Raw genomic sequence first — 22,010 nt, forward strand, 5'->3', positions numbered from 1 at the left:
CCAAAAGCTTCTGGAGGACCTTCAAAGAAGTGGGCTGAACCCAATCGTAAATGGCCTGTACCTTGGCCGGGTCCATTTCAATAGTAGACGGGGACAAAACAAATCCCTAAAAAGAAATCCTCTGTACTCCAAAAAGGCATTTCGATCCTTTGACATACAGGGAATTCTCCCTCAAGATCCGGAACACAGTCCGAATATGTTCCACATGAGAATCCCAATCCTTGGAGAAGATCAAAATATCATCCAGATAGATAATCAAAAATTTATCGACAAAATCTCGGAAAATATCGTTCATGAAGCACTGGAAGACAGAAGGGGCATTAGTGAGCCCAAAAGGCATCACCAGGTACTCAAAATGTCCCTCCGGAGTATTAAACGCCGTCTTCCATTCATCCCCATGCTTAATGCGAATAAGATTATACGCCCCCCTGAGGTCAAGCTTGGTAAACCAGCAAGCACCTTTAACTCTAGAGAATAGAACAGAAATCAGGGGTAACGGATACTGATATTTAACAGTAATTTTGTTGAGGGCACGATAATCAATACAAGGTCTTAATGATCCATCCTTTTTGGCTACAAAAAAAAGCTGGCACCTAAGGGTGACGAGGATGGTCTAATATGACCCTTCTCCAACGCCTCCTTAATATAGGATCGCATAGCCTCGTGCTCGGGTACAGATAAATTGAAGAGCCGACCCTTGGGAAATTTACACCCCGGACTCAGTTCAATTGCACAGTCATAACTCCTATGAGGAGGCAGAGACGCAGACTCATTCTCACTAAATACATCATAAAAGTCCGCCAAATAATCAGGAACATCATGCGACTGAGGAGAAGTGGAAAACACCGGAGCCTCACTAAAGGCACACCGACAACCCCAACTCACGACAGACACAGATTTCCAATCCAAAACTGGATTATGAATTTGTAACCAGGGAAACCCCAGAACGTATCATGCAGATTATGCAACACCAAAAATCTGCAATTTTCTTGATGGTCTGGGGCGACCCGCATTACCACCTGGGTCCAAAACTGAGGTTTATTTTTAGCCAAAGGAGTAGCATCAATCCCCCTCAAAGGGATAGGCGTCTGCAGAGGTGTCATCGGAAGTCCACAACGTTTAGCAAAATCCAAGTCCATTAGGTTTAGGGCTGCTCCCGAATCCACAAAAGCCTTGGCGGAAATGTGGACAGGGAGCAGATCAGAGTAATAGCCAGAAGAAACTTAGGTTGAACACCACCAACAGAAAACGTGTGTGCAAAGCGTTTCTCTCGTTTAGGACAGACAGAAATAATATGCGAGGCATCTCCACAGAAAAAACACAACTTATTACGCCTTCTGAACTCCTGACGCTGCTCTCTGGAAAAAACTCTATCACATTGCATAGGTTCAGACATTTGTTCAACAGGTGGCAACACCTCTCGTGCAGCTTTGCGTTCGCGCAAACGCCGATCAACCTGAATGGCTAATGACATAGAATCGTCAAGACCAGAGGGAACAGGAAATCCCACCATAGTATCTTTTACGGCTTCTGACAACACCTTCCGAAAGAGAGCAGCCAAGGCATTATCATTCCAGGTAGTAAGTACTGCCCACTTTTGGAATTTTTGACAGTACAATTCTGCAGAATCACGACCCTGGTTCAATGCCAGCAGGGTCTTTTCAGCATGATCAATGGCATTAGGTTCGTCATACAACAACCCCAAAGCCTGAAAAAATGCGTTCACATTAGTCAGAATAGGATCATCTGGTTTCAAAGAAAACGCCCAATCCTGGGGATCGCCACGCAGCAAAGAGATGACAATTTTAACCTGCTGCGCGGAGTTCCCTGACGAGTTAGGCTTCAAGGCAAAAAATAATTTACAATTATTTTTGAAATTCAAAAATTTAGACCGATCCCCAAAAAATACATCAGGTGTAGGAATCTTTGGTTCAGCAGCATGTGAATGAGCAAGGTAAGCGTAAATTCCCCGCACTTCCGCAGCGAGCTGCTCCACACGATCAGACAATTGCTTTATCTCCATTGAGAGAAAAAAAAATTCCCCCTACGGCCTCAGAGATATAGAGGAAAAAATATACACTTTTTTTTTTTTTTTTTTTTTACAATTCTTTCCTGCTATTGAGTACCCTAGGATCTGCGGTATGGCGGGTGATTCTGTTTTGATTGAGTCACCGTAGGAGGCAGACACAAAAATAGAAGCTACGTCCAGAAAACCAGAGAAGTTGGCAACTATCAGATTGCAGACCCCTGAACCTATCAACACAACTAGCAGTAACCGTGGGGGGTTCCTACGATGCCCTAGACCCCTCGATCACAGCCGGAGCGCTAAATAGCCTAAAGACAGAAAAGGAAATCTAAACTGCCCCAGAGCAGACCCCAAAGTAAAAGGCAGCCCCCAACATATAATGACGGTGAAGCAAGATGAAAAAACACTCACACAGATAGAAAGATAGGCTGAGCAAACGATGGGGAACAAGCTAACTAAACAGAAAAGGAAAGGAAGGTTGCTGTCTGCAATCTGCCAAAACCCTATCAAAGACATAGGTCAACAGCTGATATGGAAAAAGACCCTGAAGCAGCTAGGCTTCAAAAACTAAATCAGCACTCAGGTATTTTCAGAAGACAGAGCTAAAGGAATTCAGCACACCCCAGCAGGGAATGGCAGAAATCCAGAAAAACAAAGCAAAACAAAGTCAAAGCACCAATGCAAAAAGCCGAGCAGAAAACTTAGCTTTAGAAGAGCAGGAATTCAGACTGGTCTGCAAGGATCCCACAGAGAAATCACCCGCAGGGCAGAAGAGCGTCGGCAGCCTTATATCCAGTCAGTAACTCCACTCAGCCAGTCATCATCATCAAACTTATGTGTTTGATAATCAGGCTCACTACCTTTCTCTACCAGAAGAGGGAGTTCCTCGGGCCTCAGTAGTGAAGGGGAAAATGAACTCACAACAGCTCCTCTTGCTCCCTCTTCTCCTGTCTCGGCCTCTTCCTCCCCTTCCTGAACAATAGGGCCACCTGACTCCAACACCACCATCAGCAGTGTCGCTGAGCATCTCCATAACATTTTATTGAAGAGTCCAGATGTACATCTCACAAACACTGGATTGCATATTCTATATCTTGCCTCATAAGACATTTCTAAATGGATAACAATACATTGGGATCACGGGGACCACAGTACGTGATTCCGAGCCACCAATACTCTTATAGGCATGCCATCCCTGCCCTGCATGAACATGCTGTCGACAAAATCAGATGTGCACTGTGCAATGCCATCAGTGTAAAGGTCCACTTTAAAGGTGTAAAATCTTCCTCAGCACATAGCAACATCCATCTCCATCATCTGATATAGTTGATATAGTCTGTGTTAGCTGGAGGTAGTGTTTAGGTTATGCCTGTGCAACAACTCAAATAGAGTCAGGATTTATAGGCTGACACTAAAAAACCCAACTGAGCTTGCAACTTCCTGTACAAACTAGATATCCTGACATTGCAGTCCATAGTGGTGCCTGCAGGTACAAAGATAGCCCTAAACAAAGAACTAAACTTTATAATCGGCCTTCATATTGGTTCACGCTCCTCCTAAAGAACCAGATGGCAGCAGAGATCGGCTGCTGGGCATGCAAGAATTGTCCAAATTATGTGCTAATCATCTCAATTTTTTCTTATTATCTATAGCAGTAATTTCATATATTTCAGATAATATCCGTCAGGAAATCCGCTCCCAATCACAAAGTGCTCTGACTCACATCCCTCCCTTCATTTCTCATGGCTCACTTTCCACATTTGATCCCATCGCAGAAGAAGAAGTCTCCAGACTCCTCTCTTCTTCTTGTCCGACTACATGCACTACCGACCCCATTCCCTCACATCACCTCCAGTCTTTCTTTCCAGTCGACATAACTCACCTAACTGCAATCTTTAATCTCTCCCTCTCCTCGGGCATTTTCCCATCCTCTTTCAAATACTCTATCGTTACTCCATTACTTAAGGAATCCGATCTCAAACCATCCTGCACAAACAACTACAGACCAGTCTCCAATCTCTACCTTCATCTCTAAACTTTTGGAGCGCCTAGTCTACTCCCGCTTTACCCGTTGCCTCTCCACTCGCTCCCTCCTAGATCCTTCACAGTCCGGCTTCCACCCCCTACATTCGACTGAAACTGCACTCATCAAAGTTACCAATGACCTTCTGACAGCAAAATCTAACGGTGACCACTCTATGCTCATTCTTCTCGACCTTTCTCCATCTTTCGACACTGCTGACCACTGTATCCCACTTTCTAGGCTCCAGTCACTAGGCATTAAGGACACCGCTCTTTCCTGGTTCTCTTCCTATCTTTCTGACCGCTCCTTCAGTGTTTTGTTCGCTGGCTCCACATCATCTCCTCTTCCTTTCGCTGTCAGGGTACCTCAGGGCTCAGTCCTTGGCCCCCTTCTCTTCTCTCTCTACATGGCCCCAACTGGACAGATTTGGCTTTCAGTACCATCTTTATGCTGATGACACACAACTATACACGTCATCCCCCGACCTTATCCCCGCGGTTCTACAGAACGCCAGTGATTGTCTGTCTGCAGTCTCCAACATCATGTCTCCTCTCTATCTGAAACTTAACCTCTCAAAAACTGAACTTCTTCTGCTCCCGCTATCTACTATTTTTCCTAAATCTGACATTTCCCTCTCCATGGGTGGCACCATAATAACGCCCCAGCAGCAGGCGCACTGTCTGGGTGTTATGTTTGACACCAATCTCTCTTTCACATCCCATATACAATCTCTTGCCTGCTCTTGCCACTTACACCTAAAGAACATCTCTAAAATCCGCCCTTTTCTCACCATGGAAACAACAAAAACCCTCATTGTCGCATTGATCCACTCCCGCCTGGATTACTGCAATGCTCTATTAATTGACCTCCCTATTACTCGACTTTCCCCTCTCCAGTCCATACTTAATGCAGCAGCCAGGGTCATCGATCTGGCTAATCGGTACTCGGATGCGTCCGCTCTTCGCCAATCATTACACTGGCTGCCATTCATTTTAGGATCCAATTTATGTACTTGTTCCCACCCACAAAGCACTCCACAGTGTGGCACCTCCTACATCTCCTCCCTCATTTCTGTCTATCGGCCTAACCGACCTCTGTGTTCTGCAAATGACTTTTGACTAACTCTGCACTAATCTGCACCTCCCACTCCCGATTCCAAGACTTCTGCTGCACTGCACCACTCCTCTGGAATGCTCTACCCCAAGAAATTAGGACTATCCACAATTTGCACAGTTTTCGGCGCTCCCTCAAAACACATTTATTCAGAGTGGCTTATCACATTTACTAATCAATGTCATTTTATGTGTAAGTGTGTGGGTGTGTAGCCCATTCACTATCTCCATCTATCCCTTACTCCCTCAAGAGGGCTGGACCTTCATTGCAAATACATCATTGTAAATACACACCTGTTCTCTGTATCTCCCCCACCTCATTTTAGATTGTAAGCTCTCATGAGCAGGGTCGTCTTATTGTTAACGTTGTTACTTATGACTTGTGTTTTGAAACTGTAAAAGCTGCAGAATATATTGGCGCTATATAAATAAAGATTATTATTATTATATATGTCATATTTACATGATTTAGCACTACAAAGTGCAACTTTAATTGTTTCCTATATACTGCTCAAAAACATAAAGGTAACACTATTCCATTTGCAGCAGGCTGTTTGTGTTCCCGTTATTTCTTTGAGCAGTATTTTTATAGAGCAGTTAGTCTTAGTTCGCACCTGTACACACCAGTTATTTTTGGAAGTGCCAGTCAGTCTTTTGTTATTTTTATATTGGCTCTCTGACTGAGCACTCCACCCTCCAGCCTGTTGTGGATTTAATTGCAGCAGGATCCTACCTACCCATAAATTCAGGTAGGTAGGTTCCAAGCATAACAGTGATCGCCTTGTCATTGGCTGCTGGGCATGCATAAATTTGCGAAAATATGTGCCAAGCATCCCCATTTTTTCCTATTATCTAAAGCAGTAATGTTACTCATATTTCATATTTACATCCTTTAGCACTACAAAATGCAACTTTGTTTGTTATGTATAAAGATGGCTACTCCTAGTTCGCACCTGTACTCGCCAGTTTTCTGATTTGGAAGTGCCAGTCTTTTGTTATTTATAAAATTATACCAGCCACACCCAGCCATGGTTACACTGCACCTCAGCTTGTTTTTTCTTCTATTGTCCATTCACAATGTTTTGGGCAATGTTTTTATACTCATACAGAGACAAGCGCAGAATGTACACACAGATTTTTTTCTGGCACTTATTCTCACAGGCATGGTTGCAGAGTGGAAAAAAAATGTTTTTGCACATAATACTCCCACAGACACAGGTGCAGAGTTTAACTATTTTTTTGGTCCACACCTCGTACAGACACTGAAGTAGAGTATAGTTATGTTTTAGGCACACTATTCACATAGACACAGCTGCAGAGTACATATATTTTTTTTGGTACAGTACTCTTAGAGGCTTTATGGCACAGTACACACAAATGCTTTTTGGCATTACTCCCAGAGGCTTAGGACACAGTACACACAGAGACTTTTTGGCACATTACTCCCAGTGGCAGGGTTGCAGAGGCTCAAAGGCAGTTTTTTTTTTAGCCACAGCTATAACTGGTATAGATGCAGTGGTAGAGAAGATTTCTTCTTTAGAGATACTAACAAAAAGACTTCTGCAGACTAGAGTAGTTATTTGAAAACCCTACTCATATAGATAGAGGTAGAATAACACAATTTCTCTGGCCCCCAAATAGGAAAAAGATGGCTGCGAGGTAAATATTTTTATTAGACACACTACCCACAAAAAAACACAGCAGAGTGCAATTATTTTTTTAGACACACTACTCAAAGTACACTTATTTTTTCCACACACTACTTGTATAGACAGCGGTATCGTAAAATTATTGATTTGGTCTATAAAAGGCAACAAGATTCCTGATGCCAATTGTATATTTCTACTGATAGATGAAACCCTGGATGTTCGGGTATGGTGGGTTTGGCCGAACATTTTAAAAAAGTTTGGTCTAGGTACTAAAACAGTAGAAAAACCTGAATCTGAACCCCATTCAGATGAATGGTGAGACCAAACAGCCGTTGTTTGCTGCGCTGTCATGCATACACTGCCTCTGACTGGTGGTACCATTATTATTGACAGTGTGTGTCAGCAGCTGTGACCAGACATAAAAGTTTACCTACAGTCACAGAGGAGTCAGTTGATGAGAGAGTACTATTCCCAACATTCTATGCCTGCTTCCACTAATAACAGCGAGAGCAGGCACAACTGATAGTTGCATTCATCAGCCAGTGCCTGAGTAAAAAATAAATTAATAAACTGGCCTGGGTCCCCCACTATTTTTGATAACCAGACAGGCAAAACTGACAGCTTAAGGGCATTTTAAGGACTTTGTAACAAAAAATTACTTTGAGAAGCACTGATTTGGTCAATGTAGCACTGCTATCAGCGTCCCTGCATGGTGTCCCATTCTTCCTTCATGCAGGGATACCTTCTTACTCACTGCCCCAGCCTGCGGTGTGGTCCGCAGTGTGCTCCTGATTCATACTTCCTACTTACAGCTTGTGTGCGCACCTCAGCTTCCGGTGGAGTCCCTGTTTATCACAGTGCTTTCCTTCTTCTTAAAGGATTGCGCACACATACTAAATGCTCTCATCAGGTAGCTGAAGGCATTTAGTATAAGTAGTACACCTGCAAGATGGCTCCTAGCCAATAGCTGGGAGGCATCTTGCATTAAAGACTCCCTCACCCCTAGGGAGTCACTAAGCAAAGTCGTGAATTATTAGTAAGGTGCCCTACTAGTGAGTTGTGTGGTCCTCTGGTTCTGGTGAGGCAGAGTCCTGATCCTTAATCCCTGATCCTGGTGTGGCCAGTCCAGTGTCCATAATCCCCTGGTCCCAGTATAGCCAGTCCTGTTTCCAAATTCCCCTACTCCCAGAGTGGCAAGTGCCTGAACCTCGTCCCCTGTACACATAGTGGACAGTGTCTGAACCTAAGTCCCCTGGCCATGGAGTCACTAGTGCCTGAATCTAATTACCTGGTCCTGGAGACACAAGTGACTGATCTTTGTGCCCTGTTCCTGGTGTGTACTGTCCTGTACCCAAAGTCCCCTGGTTCCAGTGCTGCTAGTTCATGAACATTATTCCTCGGTCCATGAGTAGCCAAACACTGATGCAGTATCATAGATCAGCGTGTCTGAACTGAGTCCAGATCCTTGTCAGTAACTGTTCTGTAGAGGTGCTTGAACTTACTCGTCTGAACAGAGACCTAACCCTAATCATTGTCAGCATACCTGACCCTTGGGATCAGGAGCTGCAGTACAAGCTCTGCCCAGGAGTGGTACCTAGCTGACCTCAAGCTTGACCTCACCACTAGAGGCTCCAATGAACACCAAGGTAGCTACTTAGTTATGCTCCTCCCTGGATAGGTTCACAAATCCACATGTGCCACGGTTGGGCGTAACAGTTTGCTTGGCCCAGCCATAGCCACAATAGCCAAAAGTAAGTAGAGAAAAATATGGCTACAGAAGCAAATATTGCTGGAGCAGGTCCAGGTAAACAAGTGACAAAATCTTTCTCAAGGGTTTACTGAAGCTATTAATGATTTGCTTAAATAATAGAATTAATAGTATTAGCAAAATTAATGTTTTTTGACCATTATCATAATTTTGCGAATCACTAAGTGATATAAAGCAAATTACAATAGACAATAAAAGAACTGCTTTGAGTTCCTTTGAGTTTCAGAAATCCAGTCTAGGTTATAAAATATTTTGTCATTTTGATTACCATAATTTTGTGTAAATTTGTGCCACTTTAATTTGCTAGCTGTATTTAACAGCCTACAACACTTTTGATATATTTTCCACACACCCTATGTTTTTGCTTTGAAGACAATGGAACTCTGAACACATGCCTAGGCATTTTAATCTGTAGTGTTGGTGTTACATAAGACAAGGCTTGGTGTGTGGACTCGTCTCTGTCTGTAGATGGTTAGCAGCTGTTTACTTCGGAGAAAACAGGGCACAGAACTGTAACATGGTCATGGCCAGGAGTTAGAGCCAGAAATAGTACAATTCAATACACAATCCATTGGGTAAGGCAGGTTCTACACAGGAAATCAAAGAATATATTTGGCTAAAAGGCAGAGACAGAACTCAATTCACTTGACTTGGTAGCTTGAGGCAAAGTTTAAGGAGCAGCAAGAGCAAACCTGAATAATACGTGAAAACCTGGACCAGACTTAAATAGGTCACCAGGATCAAATCCTGCCAGAGGTGAACTATAAATAACAACTTCTGTTCCTATTTGAGTTCCTCCTTTGGTCTCCAACAATTGTCATTTATTGTTTATTAAAATTAAACAGAGCCTTGATATAAAATATTATATCACAAAACTCAAGATAAAAAGCGGACGGCACCGCTGTTACCGTGTGACTTCAAATGATGTGCGGCATACAGAAGCCCAGCAGCTGGGAATCTCGGGTGCCAGACCTGGAAACAGTCAATCCTGGGAATCCATGCAAAGAGAAAAGGTGGCACTCATCGAGATGGAAGTTTCACTGATTTATTGACATATCATGAGCATGTCAAGTCGGGGGAGTGATATAAGGAGTGCAAGGAAGGCTGACAACGGCCGTTTCGCGCTGCTCAAGCTTCTTGCACTCCTTATGTCACTCCTCCGACTTGACATGTTCATGATATGTCAATAAATCAGTGAAACTTCCATCTCGATTAGTGCGACCTTTTCTCTTTGCATGGATAAAATATTATATATTCTGGACACTCAACCAGAATTTCCAGAGAGAAGCTAAAAATGCTTCATTACCAGGTTTATATACTAGATCTCTGTACAGGCACTATGTGAACTACTTACAGTGCTTTCTTTTCATGACCCAGTGAATATGTGATCACTGGGTGTAGGGAAGGAGCAGAAGCTGAAATTCCCCTGCAGCTAAGGCTAATATATCAGTCCCAAATTTCAAATGAACTCAGCAAAAAAAAAGAAGAAAGAATATTGATATATTATAATGTCTCCCAAAAAAATGATTTTAAGGCCTTCTAGGGGTACAGTGTATAACATAAATAAAAATAGCAAAAATAAAATATGTAAAAGCATGAATTAAGAAAAGCTAAACAAAAAGAGACACTGCCAGTCTAAATTACTGTTTATATCTTGTCCCCCTCAAAATAATATGTCCAATATATAAAAATAATATTCACAGAAAGGAGAACACAATTTAAAATGTTTTCACAGTCTTTTGTGGTTGTAATAAATAAATAAATACTTTCATAATAAATCTGAAAAATGTTCTACTTTCATTACATTTGCCCCTGTTCCCCTGAGATCAGAAAAAAACTAAGGAATATGAAAATGACATAGAAATTAAGCCACGTGTGCTGTGAAAAAAGAGCAAAAAATCATTTAAATACTTGAATTAGAAAAAAATAAGAAGCCATTAAAAGCGCAAGTTTGATTTAACCCAAAAATGTGTCTGGTCAGGAAGGAGTAAATAGCCCAGTCATGAACTGGTTAAAGGTATAAAATTGGTTCCTGAATGTTATAATACCCATTGATTTGCCCAATTTATCTTGTCTGCATGTAACTAAAAATACACAGTAAATATATTATAACTTTAGAAAACTATTTCACTCAAAAATGACTTAATACATAGGAAAGATTATTTGACTACATCTGATTTCCTTAGGAGAATCATTTGAATTTTAAATAATATGTGTAATGTTTTTTTTGTTTTTTTTTTGAAAAGAGACCCTAAGTTGATTTAGTAGGGAAATCAAGTGGAGATCTGATGCTCAACACTTTTTCTGCTGAAGGGGAAAAAAAGAATTTAAATGTTTCATTGATAGATTTGACAAGAAATTAAGAGAATCCATTTTAAGTTGCCTCCTCTTTGTCATCGGAAAATACCCTAATAGGGTATAAAAATCCTACATTTTCTTACAAAAGGGCGGGTTAATGAAGACATTGCTTTGCCATTGATCTACAATTACAAGTCTAAGTGAACATTTCTAATAAGTGACAATTTTTTATTATTTTCTGTATGTCAGATACTTCTTATTAGCACCTGGAAGACATATCTATTTAATATTTTAAATCCGTGTAGGAAGCATGGTGCACCTTTTAGAAAAAAATTGCAGATGTTCAATTTATAGATATAAATCAGTTCATTTTTAAGGGCAAATATGTTGATTATCATACTCTAGTCAAGTGTATGTGCCAAAGTCATAACTGTTAAGTATTGATAAGTGTTAGTATTATGAATACGTATTATCTTGGTTGTCCTGGAAAGTGTTTCCAGGCAACAATTTACATCCATAAAACAGATAAAGAACATAACCTTCACTGCTCTAATTGAGTAAGAGATATTATATGAATAGAGTTTTATTGGAGCACCATATCTTGAATACCATAGCATTTTTTGTTTTCTAACACAAAGATTGTCCTTCTGGTTTAATACAGTAGGTTACCATTTGCATATTTTACATAACTAAGGATTGCTCCAAAGGCATTTAATGAGACGGAAAAGGGAAAAAAGAATTTAAAATTAATTTTCAAGTCGACCTTTGTCATAACACATTAATAGCTTTATGCATAAATTGTATACCAATTATTTCAATTAACTATTCAGAAATGAGCCATAATTTATGTCTCATTACTTAATTTAGTTAGAAAACGTGAGTCTTTTAATAACTCTCTTTTCAACTGACAAAAGAAACCATATGTCCACATATATGTACAGTTGTGCTCAAAAGTTTACATACCCTGGCAAAATTTTTGGTTTCTTGGCCTTTTTTTTCAGAGAATATGAATGATAACATCAAAACTTTTTCTCCATTCATGGTTAGTGGTCGGGTGAAGCCATTTGTTGTCAAACTTCTGTGTTTTCTCTCTTTAAATCATAATGACAACCCAAAACATCCAAACGACCCTGATCAAAAGTTCACATACCCTGGTGATTTTGGCCTGATAACATGCACAGAAGTTGACACAAATGGATTTAAATGGCTACTAAAGGTAACATCCTCACCTGTGACCTGTGACAAATGCCAGGAAAATTGTTTGGGATGCAAAGAAAAACCCACAAATAACATCAAATAACATCAGATCCTGAGACGTGAGTGATCACATGATTGCATACATCATTGCAGGTCCTGTATCAAAGCAGAGGAACGCAGCATGTGGCAGCAGGTGGTGAATATTAATTCACCCCCTGCCAAGCTCCGGTAGGTGACAGGCATCTACCGGAGCATGGTGTACCCTCTTCCCAGCACTAAGTCAGCATCGGAACTTCATTTCAGGCTGTTGGCAGGGGGCATGGCTAAAGGGGCAGGCCATCACGGAGGAAGGGGGGCCCAGGCCCCTTCAAAACTTTGCTATGGGGCCAGGGCCAAGCTACTTATGTCCCTGCATGTGAATGTATGCTGCCATTATGCAAAAAAGATTCCAGCCATTCAGACAAGGGGCTAAAATCCTGCACTAAAACCTGCACCTAAGTCCATAGAGCTAAATAGAGATTTTGGTGTAGAATTATCTACACCAGAATAGCTGTAGATCTACAGTTGTGGACTATCCACAGAAGTTAGGAGACATGTTAATGAATCCTTAAGGTCCATTCACATGCACTAAGTAGTTGCAGCAGACAATCTGCAGCTAATTTTTAGCAGAAAATTCTACACTAAAATTGATATCTAGTGATGTGGGTTTGATGCGACAACCTTGTCCTCTGGCTGTGATTGACAATGGCTGGATACCTGCAAATCATGGTTGGTGTACAAGGTTACCACTCTGCTTATGAACATGGCAGACCACTGCATCTTAAAGGCAGGACTTCTACTTTGAAGCTGAGCAGAAAATCAGCCTGCAACTAAACAAGTGAAGCATAGTTGGAATCAGTAAGCCTCACCCTACATTACACTATTCTCCAAGTTTCCCTTTAAGGTAAAATAATCACATAGTATTCTATATTATCACTTTGTAATATTTAATTTTTCACATTTGTGCAGCATAAACTTTGCAATAATTCTGCGTAATGGAAATGTTAGATGCTTACCAGAGTCATGCAGAAGAAACTGCTGCTGGATACCATCAATATTGATCTCCTGGAACTCCTGGGGAATAGCAAGCTGATCAAGAGTTTGGGGTAACCTTGGAATATTGCCAAGTTGCCTTGATAATCGTATTGTTCTCTTCAGTGATGCTTTCCTTGGAGGAAGTGCTACAACATTAGAATGGGCTCCTGAAATCACTTCTGTGAGAATCTGTTGTGTTGTCTCTTGTGTTGTCCTTGCCCTGGTGACCGCCTCACTGACAAGTCGGATTGCTTCAGGTCTTGATGCTTGTGTTGCGTGGTTGTGGGCATTGGTTGGTTACTTTCATCACTTCACCAGATGCTTCATTGGTCCAAACACGTCCCATGCAAGTCGGCCATTTTTCACACACCCAGATGGAATGGACATCGTCAGCCGTTCGTCTGGAAAATACGTAAATGTGATTCTCGTAGACCAACTTCTTCCCACGTTTGGATAGAACTGAATTCATACTTGTAGAAAGTGAATTGCTGTGGAAGCTGACTGATTTATTGTGCTAGTACACCTCTCTCTTTTTAGAGATTTTAGACACTGCTATATTCTGATGTAAAGATGGAATAAAAGCTAGTCTAATGTAACTTGCAGGACACCTGACATGAAAATTGCTACATCTGCAACAAAACTTGCAAAAAAGCAGCTCAGTGCTGGGTCAGGTAAAAGTTCACAAAATGTTTTGAGTTTAGAGTGGTTTACATTCCCCACCTAATCAGGTCTTATTCACACTACATTTTTTGAATCCATTTATGTTTTTCGTGTTATGTTTGTGTAACACAAAAACGTTCTTGAAATGTTTTGGAAAATGTCTTGTTAAAATTGTGGGCAAAATGCTCTGACACTATAATGCAATCAGTTGTGAGGATTACAGATGGAAACAGTTGATTTAAAATGTCACAAAAGTACAGCACTCTGTACAGTACTTTTGTGACATGTGGATTGATGATGGATGGGAATTCATGAACCACAAGGACAAACTGGCAAAACATCCAAACAAAAAATTCTGGGGGCAAAACAGGGTACAAACATCCGGGGGCAAACTACCGGGGGCAAACTGCCGGGGGCAAAAAATCCGGGGACAAAAGGGCGAACTGCTGGGGGCGAAACATCCGGGGGCGAACTGCTGGGGGCGAAATATCCGGGGGCGAACTGCTGGGGGCGTAACATCCAGGGGCGAACTGCTGGGGGCGAAAAATCTGGGGGCGAACTGCTGGGGGCAAAACATCCAGGGGTGAACTGCCGGGGGCGAAAAATCCAGGGGCGAAACATCTGGGGGCGAACTGCTGGGGGCGAAACATCCGGTGGCAAACTGCTGGGGGCGAACTCCTGGGGGGAAACATCCGGGGGTGAAAAGTCCAGGGGCGAAACATCTGGGGGCGAACTGCTGGGGGCGAAACATCCGGGGGCGAACTGCTGGGGGAGAACTGCTTGGGGTGAAACATCCGAGGGCAAACTGCTGGGGGAGAAACATCCGGGGGCGAACTGCCAGGGGCGAAACATCCGAGGGCGAACTGCTGGGGGCGAAGCATCTGGGGGCGAACTGCCGGGGCGAAAAATCTGGGGGCGAACTGCTGGGGGCGAAACATTCGGGGGTGAACTGCTGGGGGCAAAACATCCGGGGGCGAACTGCTGGGGGCGAAGCATTCGGGGGCGAACTGCTGGGGGCCAAAATGTGCGGGGGTGAAATGTGCGGGGGCGAACTGTTGGGGGCGAACTGCTGGGGAAAATTGCTGGGGGTGAACTGCTGGGGGTGAAACTTCCTATAACCATAATCCAGAGGATATGTTTCCTGGATTCGATCCGTAGTATATCATGTACTGTGTTTTACTGAGTTAAACATTAAAGAGACGTTTTGCGTTGAACTATGCTTGGTCACTGCCTCATCACTGCATAAGTGCACAACCGAAGCACCACAATATATATATATATATATATATACTAGCTGAAGAGCCTGGCGTTGCCTGGGCATAGTAACCAACTGTGGTTAGTTATAAGAAATTATAATGATTATATTGCACATAAAAACCATGCATCTAATCCTATCCTGTGTGATACTGACTGCTGAGCCGTGTATCTAATCCTATTCTGTGTGATACTTGCTGCTGAGCTGTGTATCTAATACTATTCTGTGTGATACTGTGTGCTAAGCTGCGTATCTAATCCTATCCTGTGTGATACTGTCTGCTGAGCCATGTATCTATTCCTATCCTGTGTGATACTGACTGCTGAGCTGTGTATCTAATCCTATCCTGTGTGATCCTGACTGCTGAGCTGTGTATCTAATCCTATCCTGTGTAATACAGTCTGCTCAGCTGTGTATCTAACCCTATCCTGTGTGATATTGACTGCTGAGCCATGTGTCTAATCTTCTCCTCTGTGATACTGTCTGCTGAGCTATGTATCTATTCCTATCCTGTGTGATACTGTCTGCTGAGCTATGTATCTAATCCCATCCTGTGTGATACTGACTGCTGAGCCGTGTATCTATTCCTATCCTGTGTGATGCTGACTGCTGAGCTGTGTATCTAATCGTATCCTGTGTGATACTGACTGCTGAGCTGTGTATCTAATCCTATCCTGTGTGATACTGACTGCTGAGCCGTGTATCTAATCCTATCCTGTGTGATACTGGGCTCCCCCTGCAGTCTGTGTCAGAGGGTGGTCTGTGTGGGCACGGTAATAAATTGTGTTATTTCCAGCTTTACAGAAGGACGATAACACCACAGAAATGATAAGAATAATAGGCCTCAGTTACCACAACTGTCTACAATGAAAACTGTTGCTGATAGCAACCAATCACAGCTCAGTTTTCATCTTTTAAACAGCTCTGGGAGAGCGTGGCAAGTTTTGAGTGGCGACTTTTGTGTTTCGACTTTTATGTGTCGAGGTTGGTGTATGTGTGGTGAAATGTGTGCTGAGGGTGGTATATGTGTTGAAGCACGTGGTAGTGTGTGGCACATTTTGTGTGTGTGTTCATATCCCCGTGTGTGGTGAGTATCCCATGTCAGGGCCCCATCTTAGCAACTGTACGGTATATACTATTTGGCGCCATCACTCTCATTCTTTAAGTCCCCCTTGTTCACATCTGGCAGCTGTCAATTTACCTCCAACACTTTTCCTTTCACTTTGTCCCCATTATGTAGATAGGGGCAAAATTGTTTGGTGAATAGGAACACGCTGGGTTAAAATTTCGCCTCACAACATAGCTTATGACGCTCTCGGGGTCCAGACGTGTGACTGTGCTAAATTTTATGGCTGTAGCTGCGACGGTGCGGATGCCAATCCTGGACCTACTATACACACACCCCCCCATATATACACAATATATACACTCACTGGCCACTTTATTAGGTACACCATGCTAGTAAGGGGTTGGACCCCCTTTTGCCTTCAGAACTGCCTCAATTCTTCGTGGCAGAGATTCAACAAGGTGCTGGAAGCATTCCTCAGAGATTTTGGACCATATTGACATGATGGCATCACACAGTTGGCGCAGATTTGTCGGCTGCACATCCCTGATGCGAATCTCCCGTTCCACCACATCCCAAAGATGCTCTATTGGATTGAGATCTGGTGACTGAGGAGGCCATTTGAGTACAGTGAACTCATTGTCATGTTCAAGAAACCAATCTGAGATGATTCGAGCTTTATGACATGGCGCATTATCCTGCTGAAAGTAGCCATCAGATGTTGGGTACATTGTGGTCATAAAGGGATGGACATGGTCAGCAACAATACTCAGGTAGGCTGTGGCGTTGCAACGATGCTCAATTGGTACCAAGGGGCCCAAAGAGTGCCAAGAAAAAATTCCCCACACCATGACACCACCACCACCAGCCTGAACCGTTGATACAAGGCAGGATGGATCCATGCTTTCATGTTGTTTACGCCAAATTCTGACCCTACCATCCGAATGTCGCAGCAGAAATCGAGACTCATCAGACCAGGCAACGTTTTTCCAATCTTCTACTGTCCAATTTCGATGAGCTTGTGCAAATTGTAGCCTCAGTTTCCTGTTCTTAGCTGAGAGGAGTGGTACCCAGTGTGGTCTTCTGCTGCTGTAGCCCATCTGCCTCAAAGTTCGACGCACTGTGCGTTCAGAGATGCTCTTCTGCCTACCTTGGTTGTAACGGGTGGCAATTTGAGTCACTGTTGCCTTTCTATCAGCTCGAACCAGTCTGCCCATTCTCCTCTGACCTCTGGCATCAACAAGGCATTTCCGGCCACAGAACTGCCGCTCACTGGATTTTTTTTCTTTTTCGGACCATTCTCTGTAAACCCTAGAGATGGTTGTGCGTGAAAATCCCAGTAGATCAGCAGTTTCTGAAATACTCAGACCAGCCCTTCTGGCACCAACAATCATGCCACGTTCAAAGGCACTCAAATCACCTTTCTTCCCCATACTGATGCTCGGTTTGAACTGCAGGAGATTGTCTTGACCATGTCTACATGCCTAAATGCACTGAGTTGCCGCCATGTGATTGGCTGATTAGAAATTAAGTCTTAACACACAGTTGGACAGGTGTACCTAATAAAGTGGCCAGTGAGTGTATATATTCCACGTGTTAGAATCGGAGGTGTATATACCATATCGTCACTTGGAGTTCACAAGTAACAGGCCTAGTAGTGGAAGCAAATGCAGCCTCGTCCTTCACTCGTCACTCAGTTCTGTAATTGTCCTATCATTAGGAGGCAGTGGAGTTGCGTTTCCAAGACAAGTTTTATTGGAGCACCATATCTTGAATACCATAGCATTTTTTGTTTTCTAACACAAAGATTGTCCTTCTGGTTTAATACAGTAGGTTACCATTTGCATATTTTACATAACTAAGGATTGCTCCAAAGGCATTTAATGAGAAGGAAAAGGGAAAAAAGAATTTAAAATTAATTTTCAAGTCGACCTTTGTCATAACACATTAATAGCTTTATGCATAAATTGTATACCAATTATTTCAATTAACTATTCAGAAATGAGCCATAATTTATGTCTCATTACTTAATTTAGTTACAAAACGTGAGTCTTTTAATAACTCTCTTTTCAACTGACAAAAGAAACCATATGTCCACATATATGTACAGTTGTGCTCAAAAGTTTACATACCCTGGCAAAATTTTTGGTTTCTTGGCCTTTTTTTTCAGAGAATATGAATGATAACATCAAAACTTTTTTTCCATTCATGGTTAGTGGTCGGGTGAAGCCATTTGTTGTCAAACTTCTGTGTTTTCTCTCTTTAAATCATAATGACAACCCAAAACATCCAAACGACCCTGATCAAAAGTTCACATACCCTGGTGATTTTGGCCTGATAACATGCACAGAAGTTGACACAAATGGATTTAAATGGCTACTAAAGGTAACATCCTCACCTGTGACCTGTGACAAATGCCAGGAAAATTGTTTGGGATGCAAAGAAAAACCCACAAATACCATCAAATAACATCAGATCCTGAGACGTGAGTGATCACATGATTGCATACATCATTGCAGGTCCTGTATCAAAGCAGAGGAACGCAGCATGTGGCAGCAGGTGGTGAATATTAATTCACCCCCTGCCAAGCTCCGGTAGGTTACAGGCATCTACCGGAGCATGGTGTACCCTCTTCCCAGCACTAAGTCAGCATCGGAACTTCATTTCAGGCTGTTGGCAGGGGGCATGGCTAAAGGGGCAGGCCATCACGGAGGAAGGGGGGCCCAGGCCCCTTCAAAACTTTGCTATGGGGCCAGGGCCAAGCTACTTATGTCCCTGCATGTGAATGTATGCTGCCATTATGCAAAAAAGATTCCAGCCATTCAGACAAGGGGCTAAAATCCTGCACTAAAACCTGCACCTAAGTCCATAGAGCTAAATAGAGATTTTGGTGTAGAATTATCTACACCAGAATAGCTGTAGATCTACAGTTGTGGACTATCCACAGAAGTTAGGAGACATGTTAATGAATCCTTAAGGTCCATTCACATGCACTAAGTAGTTGCAGCAGACAATCTGCAGCTAATTTTTAGCAGAAAATTCTACACTAAAATTGATATCTAGTGATGTGGGTTTGATGCGACAACCTTGTCCTCTGGCTGTGATTGACAATGGCTGGATACCTGCAAATCATGGTTGGTGTACAAGGTTACCACTCTGCTTATGAACATGGCAGACCACTGCATCTTAAAGGCAGGACTTCTACTTTGAAGCTGAGCAGAAAATCAGCCTGCAACTAAACAAGTGAAGCATAGTTGGAATCAGTAAGCCTCACCCTACATTACACTATTCTCCAAGTTTCCCTTTAAGGTAAAATAATCACATAGTATTCTATATTATCACTTTGTAATATTTAATTTTTCACATTTGTGCAGCATAAACTTTGCAATAATTCTGCGTAATGGAAATGTTAAATGCTTACCAGAGTCATGCAGAAGAAACTGCTGCTGGATACCATTAATATTGATCTCCTGGAACTCCTGGGGAATAGCAAGCTGATCAAGAGTTTGGGGTAACCTTGGAATATTGCCAAGTTGCCTTGATAATCGTATTGTTCTCTTCAGTGATGCTTTCCTTGGAGGAAGTGCTACAACATTAGAATGGGCTCCTGAAATCACTTCTGTGAGAATCTGTTGTGTTGTCTCTTGTGTTGTCCTTGCCCTGGTGACCGCCTCACTGACAAGTCGGATTGCTTCAGGTCTTGATGCTTGTGTTGCGTGGTTGTGGGCATTGGTTGGTTACTTTCATCACTTCACCAGATGCTTCATTGGTCCAAACACGTCCCATGCAAGTCGGCCATTTTTCACACACCCAGATGGAATGGACATCGTCAGCCGTTCGTCTGGAAAATACGTAAATGTGATTCTCGTAGACCAACTTCTTCCCACGTTTGGATAGAACTGAATTCATACTTGTAGAAAGTGAATTGCTGTGGAAGCTGACTGATTTATTGTGCTAGTACACCTCTCTCTTTTTAGAGATTTTAGACACTGCTATATTCTGATGTAAAGATGGAATAAAAGCTAGTCTAATGTAACTTGCAGGACACCTGACATGAAAATTGCTACATCTGCAACAAAACTTGCAAAAAAGCAGCTCAGTGCTGGGTCAGGTAAAAGTTCACAAAATGTTTTGAGTTTAGAGTGGTTTACATTCCCCACCTAATCAGGTCTTATTCACACTACATTTTTTGAATCCATTTATGTTTTTCGTGTTATGTTTGTGTAACACAAAAACGTTCTTGAAATGTTTTGGAAAATGTCTTGTTAAAATTGTGGGCAAAATGCTCTGACACTATAATGCAATCAGTTGTGAGGATTACAGATGGAAACAGTTGATTTAAAATGTCACAAAAGTACAGCACTCTGTACAGTACTTTTGTGACATGTGGATTGATGATGGATGGGAATTCATGAACCACAAGGACAAACTGGCAAAACATCCAAACAAAAAATTCTGGGGGCAAAACAGGGTACAAACATCCGGGGGCAAACTACCGGGGGCAAACTGCCGGGGGTGAAAAATCCGGGGACAAAAGGGCGAACTGCTGGGGGCGAAACATCCGGAGGCGAACTGCTGGGGGCGAAACATCCGGGGGCGAACTGCTGGGGGCGTAACATCCAGGGGCGAACTGCTGGGGGTGAAAAATCTGGGGGCGAACTGCTGGGGGCGAAACATCCGGGGTCGAACTGCTGGGGGAGAACTGCTTGGGGTGAAACATCCGAGGGCGAAACATCCGGGGGCGAACTGCCAGGGGCGAAACATCCGAGGGCGAACTGCTGGGGGCGAAGCATCTGGGGGCGAACTGCCGGGGCGAAAAATCTGGGGGCGAACTGCTGGGGGCGAAACATTCGGGGGTGAACTGCTGGGGGCAAAACATCCGGGGGCGAACTGCTGGGGGCGAAGCATTCGGGGGCGAACTGCTGGGGGCCAAAATGTGCGGGGGTGAAATGTGCGGGGGCGAACTGCTGGGGGCGAACTGCTGGGGAAAGATGCTGGGGGTGAACTGCTGGGGGTGAAACTTCCTATAACCATAATCCAGAGGATATGTTTCCTGGATTCGATCCGTAGTATATCATGTACTGTGTTTTACTGAGTAAAACATTAAAGAGACGTTTTGCGTTGAACTATGCTTGGTCACTGCCTCATCACTGCATAAGTGCACAACCGAAGCACCACAATATATATATATATATATATATACTAGCTGAAGAGCCTGGCGTTGCCTGGGCATAGTAACCAACTGTGGTTAGTTATAAGAAATTATAATGATTATATTGCACATAAAAACCATGCATCTAATCCTATCCTGTGTGATACTGACTGCTGAGCCGTGTATCTAATCCTATTCTGTGTGATACTTGCTGCTGAGCTGTGTATCTAATACTATTCTGTGTGATACTGTGTGCTAAGCTGCGTATCTAATCCTATCCTGTGTGATACTGTCTGCTGAGCCATGTATCTATTCCTATCCTGTGTGATACTGACTGCTGAGCTGTGTATCTAATCCTATCCTGTGTGATCCTGACTGCTGAGCTGTGTATCTAATCCTATCCTGTGTAATACAGTCTGCTCAGCTGTGTATCTAACCCTATCCTGTGTGATATTGACTGCTGAGCCATGTGTCTAATCTTCTCCTCTGTGATACTGTCTGCTGAGCTATGTATCTATTCCTATCCTGTGTGATACTGTCTGCTGAGCTATGTATCTAATCCCATCCTGTGTGATACTGACTGCTGAGCCGTGTATCTATTCCTATCCTGTGTGATGCTGACTGCTGAGCTGTGTATCTAATCGTATCCTGTGTGATACTGACTGCTGAGCTGTGTATCTAATCCTATCCTGTGTGATACTGACTGCTGAGCCGTGTATCTAATCCTATC

Source organism: Dendrobates tinctorius, unplaced genomic scaffold (assembly GCF_039654945.1).
Source record: "Dendrobates tinctorius isolate UK_male_01 unplaced genomic scaffold, ASM3965494v1 ptg000103l, whole genome shotgun sequence".
Lineage (NCBI taxonomy): Eukaryota > Metazoa > Chordata > Amphibia > Anura > Dendrobatidae > Dendrobates > Dendrobates tinctorius.